Source organism: Aquarana catesbeiana, linkage group LG04 (assembly GCF_042186555.1).
Source record: "Aquarana catesbeiana isolate 2022-GZ linkage group LG04, ASM4218655v1, whole genome shotgun sequence".
Taxonomy (NCBI): Eukaryota; Metazoa; Chordata; class Amphibia; order Anura; family Ranidae; genus Aquarana; species Aquarana catesbeiana.
In genome coordinates this window covers 45,077,320-45,085,891 of record NC_133327.1, presented here as the reverse complement: position 1 = coordinate 45,085,891, position 8,572 = coordinate 45,077,320, and the positions used below count along the sequence as shown (strand labels likewise).

The 8,572-nt window shown below is 42.4% G+C and overlaps 1 pseudogene; it reads right to left on the bottom strand.

Moving 5' to 3' along the window:
* Positions 1–201: 201 nt before the first annotated feature.
* Positions 202–8,572, bottom strand: part of LOC141139219 (squalene synthase-like) — a 112,549-nt pseudogene continuing 104,178 nt past the window's right edge.

The following is an 8,572-nucleotide window of genomic DNA, read 5'->3' as shown; positions in this document are numbered from 1 at the left end:
TGCTCCCTTTATGGAGTTTTACCACATTTTTGTCTCAGGACAGGAAATGCAGTGACATTTCCCTGATGGGGTACCAACAGCAATAAAAATATGACAACGGTTCTAAACCTTCCTACTCTTTCCAAAACAAAGTTTTTTGATTGGTGTACACTTTTTTCGTTTTTAAACGTTTTTATTATGTTTTCATAAGTTTAAACAGCAGATGTACAGTAATATCATATATGGAAATACAATATTTGCTGGAATAGAAAATAATAGAAATTAAGTTTCATTAGTAATAAACATTAAAATAAGCTATAAGGTAAAAATTAGTAGATGATACAAAGTTACTTGTAACATATATGACTAAAATTAGGATACTTGTTATTTCAGGAATGAGCATGGAGAATATAAATAATTCAATAGAATATAGAGTGAAGAGCTAGGTGGTTATAATATGTATGAGGTGGTACATTAGGAGTGTTACAGGGCAATCGCTAGAAATAAGTAAGTTTTCCAGGGCCAAGTTCCTGCAAATTGGCTTGGCATTATCTGGAAATATGAGTAATATTTCAGATTATCCCGCAAGACTCCTATTAGAGTAAAAATAACTAGTGTAAAGAGAAGGGGAAGCTTAGATAATGTTATGATGAAGAGACATTGGGATGTGAAATGGAGTATGTCACCAGAGGGGGTCAGTAGACTCGGGAGGTAAAAAATTAATGAATGAATTAAATCACATAACATATTATAGATCTTAAGCCCTTAAGGGAGTAGTAAAGAGGTGTCAGAGCCCGGTGGTAGGAAATGTTCAATCCATGGTGTCCACAGGGCTTTGAATTTAGATATATTATCAAGATAGCTTCTGTTTTAGCATGAATTGGGGATTGGGTAACTCCTTGTTTGACTAATGATATATCAAGTGAATCTGTTTTCCAAACTTTCGCTATGACCTGTTTTGCTGCTGTTACAAAGAGCATGAGTTTAAATTGGCAGTTTGACAAGGCATGTGGTTTACTATTCAGGAGTGCAATATGTGTGTCAGGCAGTAATATAACTTTGAACACTGTGGAAAGAATATTAAATACTTCTGACCAAAAGGATCTGACAATATTACATTCCCACCAGATATGTACCTGAGTACCTGGAGTAGAGCAGCCACGAAAGCAACGGGAAGGATATTGTGGAGATCATTTGTAAATTCTGGCTGGGACTAAGTACCATCTTGTGAGTACCTTCTAATTGGTTTAGAGAGCCTCTACATTTGGGGAGGCAGACTTTGTTGTTTGCCAGATTTGAGACCAATTTATGTCTGCAGATTGTAATTGGAGATCTTTTTCCCATTTGGCAGTATAGGTTGGGGGCGTAGAGGTAATGTATAATAGTAAATGGGTGTATAGGTTGGAAATGAGACCACGTTTATGTGGATCTGATTTACAGGCTTGTTCAAATATAGTAAAGCTTGGTGATTTCGTATCAGAGGGTGTATTGTTGTGAAAATTTTTTTTATTTGAAGATATCTGAAAGTTTTCTGTACGTGGGAGATCATAATTTTCACGAAGAGTAGGAAATGGTGTGATTAGAGAAGATATATAGAAACTAGAAAAGCTACAATTTCTGGGGAAATTGTGTGAAGTGTCCTTGCCTCCACCAGTAGTCTACAACTGGAGTGGGCGGAGTAACTGGGAGGAGTGGCCTGAGTAACTGCTGTGTTGTTGGAGTGGCTGGAGTAACTGTGGAAAGGTTGGACTGGGCAGAGTAACTTTATGGAGTGGGCAGAGTAACTGTGTGGAGTGTTTGGAGTGAGTAAAGATAGTAAACATTACACTAACCAATTGATTGATCAAATTTAAAAAGTGCACATGACAAGTTTGATAGAGTGAGAAATGCATTTCAACTTTTATTTATATAGCACATTTAATTGCAACAACGTTGTTGCCCAAAGTGCTTCACAGTTACATTAAAACATACATTTATAAAAACTTTAGCAGCATTATCAAGCCTAGCAGATGAAGGTATGACCACATGCATTTGGGGGGTCTCAGCATCTTGATGTAGAATGGAGGTGAAGGTGTGCTATCTGTTTGATGATAATCAGTGTTTACAACCACTGTTTCCATGCCCTGTTTATGCTTCACAACCACTGCTCAAAACACAATACACAGGATCATGATAGCTGTAATAACTGTGCAGTACTTCAAACGGTTGCAAAGAGCAAAGAGCTTTATATTGTGAGAATCACAAGACCCAGACCTATATTTTGATACATAGTATGTCTCTGAAATATTAAAAATGAAGGCACAGTCGCAGTTTAGAAATTGCCCTTCAAATTTTAAGGGGCTAGAGTGGAGTTTCAATGAATGTCAATGGACGGCGTGAGTTGCAAACAAATGGTCATATTGTGAAAACTATCAGGACTATGGCTTAGCCGTGGACATGTTTAGTGGCAGCAGGGATAGCTGAACGTTTTGATATAAGATTTGTGTAGGTGGACTTGAAAATGAGGGAGTGATGGCAGTTTAGAAATCATGTCCTGATTTTTCAGCTTTTGTCACCTCCCACTCTAGTTTTGAACATTTCGCCATTCATTCCTATGGGACCAATTTCGCCGCAAAAACGACGATATTCCTTGAACCAGAAACTTTTGGTGAAATGTTCCACAAAGTAATAGGACACCAATCGGGAACAATCCGCACGTTTTGGTATATTACTGTCTATGTACTGTAAAAGCTGTAGGAGGAGTTAGGGTGGTAAATTTGACTAAAATAAGAATATTAATATATATGTGAGATAACAGTAGGTGGTCTTGCTATGCAAGAACACTTAATGATGAGCGCAGGTCAAACCAGCTCTTGACCATGCCGAGAATGCGTTTGGGGAGGACCAAGCCGGGTAGAATGAGAGATTATGGGATTGGTGTACACTTTTAAGTGAAGGTCCTTGAATGGGGTATCTTGCTTAAAGGAGCAAGTTTTCTATGGTGATAACATTGTGTAGAGGATTTATATTACTTGCTGTTAGACTGTGTCAGTTTACCTGGATGGTTTGACGGAAACCTGTCATGAGTTTATATATAACTAGTAACATACCTCCTGTATTAGAGTGCCCCCACCCAAGATGAATGAACACAGGGGGCAACTTTGGACATCAGCATTGTCAGTCTGGGGGGAGGGGAGTGTTAGAATGACTAGAAGATCTAAATACACTAACAAACTGAAGCTGAACTCCAGCTAATACCTTTATATGCAGTTGCTGCAAACATTTGCTTTCCTTTTGGGAAAATGGGTTTTACATAAATATAAGCTGATAATTTGAAGCACCCCTGCCAGTATTAAATGGTTTGTCTCATCCCTGTAACTGCAAGAGAGCTTGTTCTGTTGCAAAATAGACCTACAGGCCAGATCACCAGATGGAAACAAAAAAAAGAAAGTCTAAAAAAAAAAAAAAAAAAAAAAACTAATGCAGCCATCACATTTAGGATTGGGTAATTTGCATACCAATGTGTGCTTTTGGGTTTATTACCGAATAAAGGTAAACATCTTGTTTGCTGTTCCCATAAAGGGGAGCTTCAACCCCCCCCCCCCCAAAATAAAAGTCAGCAGCTACAAATACTGTAACTGCTGACTTTTAATATAAGGACACTTACCCGTCCTGGGGGCCCTCGCTATCCTCACCCGGTCAGTTCTTCATTGGGCTTTAGGTCCCTAGTGCCGGCATCTTAACTAAGAGAAAATGCTTTCTACTGCACATGAGCGAGCCGCACTGCTCTTTGTGAATGGTCCCGCAGTCTTCTGGGGCCAGTGATGTGTCCCAGAAGGCTGCAGGTGAAGGAGGGGTGCACTTCCACTCCTAGGCCTAGGAAATCTGGGCAGAAGTTGGAACGGGTACCTGTGAAAACCAGGAACCCGCTCACCCCCCCTGTTAAAGAGGAGTGGGGGGCAAACAAGCGGAATGCGGAACTTCCCCTTTTGGGTGTAGTTTTGGGCAAAATTGTGCAAATGTTTTAGGCAGGTGTGAGGAAATGCTGTTAAGTAAGAATGCTTTCAAAATTATATATTTTAATTTTATAAATTTACAAAATGCAACGTGGAAGAAAAATCTAAATCAAATCAATAATTGGTTTATTACCCATTGGCTTCCAACCAGCATCAATTCTTATGCCCCGTACACATGATCTGACTTTTCGACAACAAAACCGTGGATTTTTGTTCGAAGGTTGTTGGATCCAACTTGTCTTGCATACACACAGTCACACAAATGTTGGCCAACAATTACGAACTTGGTGACGTACAAGACGTACGACAAGCTGAGAAAAAGGAAGTTCAATAGCCAGTGCGGCTCCTTCTGCTTGATTCCGAACATGCGTGAACTTTTGTGCGTCAGACTTGTGTACACACGATTGGAAATTCCGACAACAAAGTTTTGTTGGCGGAAAATTTGAGAACCTGCTAGCCAACATTTCTTGGCGGAAAGTCGGACAACAAATGTTCAATGAAGCATACACACGGTCGAATTTTCAGTTAACAAGCTCACATCCAACATTTGTTGTTGGAAAATCCGATCGTGTGTACGGGGCATTACAGTTGCACAAGGTCATGGATTTTGTAGTATTAGAGTCAGGTGTATGATAAACCAATTATACCAAGTAGGTGCTAATGACCATCGATTTCTTATATAGGTTGAAACACAGTCATTAACTGAAACAGAAACAGCTGTGTAGGAGGCTTAAGGCATCATTCTCACGAGGCGGATCCGCTGCCTCGCAGTCCGCCAGCTCAGCGGGAGATCTCTCCATTGATCTCCGCTGAGCAGGTGGATGACAGGTCCCTCTCTGCTCACTGAGCGGGGAGGGGCTTGTCGAGCGCCGCTAGTTACTGTGGGGAGATCGGACGAAAATGGACAGCATGTCCGTTTTCATCAGATCTCACCCGATCTACCAAGGACAGATGCGAACGTAGGGGCATCCTTTTGATTTTAGCGGATCGGACTGGGTCGGATGTCAGCGGACATGTCACCGCTGACATCCGTCACTCCATAGACTAGCATGGAGCGCCCGTTCAGGTCCGCCGACAAAACTGACAGGCGGACCTGAACGGTCCGACAGTGTGAAAGGGGTCTAAAACTGGATAAAGAACAGCCAAAGCTACTAAGGTGAGGTTGTGGAAGACATGTTTAATGTCACAGGTCATACACCATGGCAAGACTGAGCACAGCAGCAAGACACAAGGCTGTTTTATTGCATCAAGAAGGTCTCTCCCAGGCAAGGACTTGTATGCAGACTGGGATTTCAAGATGTGCTGTTCAAACACAAGGACACATCATGCTTACTTTCCGTCAACACTGGAAGAAGTCCAGCAGTGCCATCAACACAGTACTGGGGGAAATCAGTGGGACCCAGGTACACCCATCTACTGTCTGGAGAAGTCTGGCCAGAACTGGTTTTCATGTTAGAATTACAGCCAAAATTCCACACCTCCAACATGGAAACAATGCCAAGCAACTCAACTATACACAGAAACATAGGAAATGGGGTGCAGAAAAATGTCAGCAGGTGCTCTAGACTCAACAGTCAAAATGTGCTCATCAGAGTCAAAATGTGAAATATTTGGCTGTACCAGGAGGCAGTTTGTTGGTGAAGAGCTGAAGAGCGGTACAATAATGAGTGTCTGCAGGAAACAGTGAAGCATAGTGGAGGTCCCCTGCAAGGCTGGGGTTGCCTTTCTGCAAATGGAGTTAGAGATTTGATCCGGATCTCAATGCTGAGAAATACAGGCAGATATTATTTTATCATACCATACTATCAGGGAAGCGTGTAATCTGCCCCAAATGTATTCTGCAGCAGGACAATAACCCAAACATTATGTCATTAAAGTGGATGTAAACCCCATTCGTGAAATCTGACCTGGGTACATATACAGTATCTGTAGTATTTACCATGTTTCCCCGAAAGTAAGACCTACCCCGAAAATAGGACCTATGCCGATTTTCCAGGAGGGCTGCAATATAAGCCCTACCCCGAAAATAAGCCCTAGTTTAGACTGGTTGTAGGTTGCTGGAGTCCTCTATTGCTGCTGTAGTCCTCCCTTTCTCCCAGCTGTCAGCGGGGGGATTTCAGCCCCCCTCTGCAAGGCTCAGAGTGGGTAGAAGAGCTCAGGTGGGTCACAGAAGCATCGGGCTGTGCTCAACTGATCCCCCGCTGCTCTCTTGTTTTGCCCGCTGATCTCAGGGCCCCCCTCCCTCTGCAGAGCTTGTAGCAGGTAAGAGCTCAGGCGGGTCACGGAAGTGCCGAGCCACACTCAGCTGATCCCCGCTGCTCTCCTCTTCTGCCAGGTGTCATCGGGGGATCTCGGGCCCCCCTGCATCTGCAGTGCTTGTGCTAGGGAAGACTGATCAAGTAGGTCACAGAAGAGCCGGGCAGCGCTGTGAGAAGGTATGTGACACGGTTATATTGCAGAGACACATACCCTTTGCATTATATTCTGCTGTGGTGGCGAGGATTCTGGCAGTTTGCAAGCACTACCCCAAAAATAAGCCCTAGTGTGTTTTTAGTTGCAAAAATTAATATAAGACCCGGGCTTATTTTTAGGGAAGCATGGTACTTATGTCTCTCCAAAGCCCTAAGTGCCGTGTCTTTCTGCTGCTCCATTCCTCTGTTATCAGCATGACAACTTCTGACAAGCTCTCCAACACAGGAGGTAAAAGCACCCGGAAATTTGTGTCGGGGAGGGTGCTTAAAGACAGATTAGCAGAGAGCTTGTCTATTCACAGCCCAGCTCTGCAAGTTTCGTCGTTCCTCTGCCTATGTAGGGGGGGGCACGCCTTTCCTCCAATCAGCTCACACACAGTGTATGCCCAGACTCCCCTCTCACTGCTGAAACAGGAAGAAACATTTTTAACATGATGTACACTTTCTAAAGAGTCTAGAAAGCTGAAGACAGCAGATATACATATAAAACTTATGTAGGGAGATTTATTTCATCTCTGTGTATCATCTGAGGCTGTTCACTTCACTGGGTATAGGAGAGGGATTACATCCACTTTAAGAACTATCTTCAGTGTAAGGAAGGAGTCCTGGAAGTTATGGTTTGTCCCCTACAGAGCCCTGGTCTCGACATTGAGTCTGTCTGGGATTACATGAAAAGACAGAAAGCTTTAAGCCTACATCCACAGAGGATCTGTGATTAGTTCTCCAAGATGTTTGGAACAACCTATCTGCTGAGTTCGTTCAAAAACTGTGTGCAAGTGTATCTAGAAGAATTGATGCCGTTTTGAAGGCAAAGGGTGGTCACAGCAAATATTGGATTTGATTTGGATTTCTTTTCTGTTCATTTTGTTTTTTTACTCATTTTGGTAATTGATATAAAAATACATTTTTAATACTTCTATTTCTGAAAGCAAAAATTATTTACAACATTCATACCTGCCCAATACTTTTGCACTGTACTGTACCTTCACCCAATCCTCCATGCAGCTGTTGGAAATACCTCCAATGCACCTTCAGGTGTAGAAGAGCACGTGCCTCAGTCATTGTGACAGTGCTTCACTATCACAATCTCATGTGGAAAGTTCATAGATGTGTGTAAATCAATTATTATTATTAATATTATACAGGCTGCATTCCACTCTTCATTTCAGAGCGCTGTCACAATTCGTAAGTGGCTTTGGATGGGTGTGCCTACCTGCTGGGCCACATAGATGTGTGTAAATCAATGCTTACACAGGACAGGTTCTCCTGCTCTAGGTTGTTGAACAGAGCAGCAGGGAGGTGAAGATAAAGTAGGCATTTAAGTGAACCTGAGCTACATGGAGAAAGTAGAGAGGTGCACTTTTTGTTGTCCTGGCACTAGTTTTATTTTGGATTGGTGGCAGGAAATACAGATTTGCTTTGAGTGCTAGGATCTCAGCTGCATTGGTGTCCTCAGAAATGTTCCAGCCTCATAATCCTCTGGGACCTCCAAGAGATTACTACCATAGAGAACTGAACTGAGATGTGTGTATTATCTTAGGTCACTGGCTCATGTTGACCTTCTTTTAGTGCTCAATAAAGATTTAAGAAGCAATCGTGTTGCCAATATTTTTTGCTATTTTGATGTTTATGGGACACAACAAGCCTGAGCACCGTTATTCAGCTCATCATTCTACAATTATGCGGTAGAGCTTGGGTGACTTTTTGTCTACATGACCTTCTTTAAGGCCTTCTCTAATGCCTGCAGCTTGCTCAGGTACTGCCAGCTAAGGGCCACCTGCAACATGGTGCAGGAAAGATCTATTGGGGTGGATCTGTGGTGTCATTGGGCATACTTAATTGCCTGATGGTAGCCAAGATATTTTTTGTCTGTTCAGATGATGGGTCTGTTGGGGGAATCTTTTGGTAGATCTGCAAAATGACAAAGAATGTCAAAATGATTAAATATCAAACCAGTAATACATTACTGAAGAAAAAAAAGAACTAAAAGCCTGTCTAGGTAAATGTGCTAAATGTAGGCAGGTGCAGTCTGTACTCCCCACTGCAGGTGGCACTTGACCAAAGTGGCAATGCAGAAGGGGAAGGAAGTTGTAAGGAACCTGGTTCTTATATAGCTTCCTGTGGTCT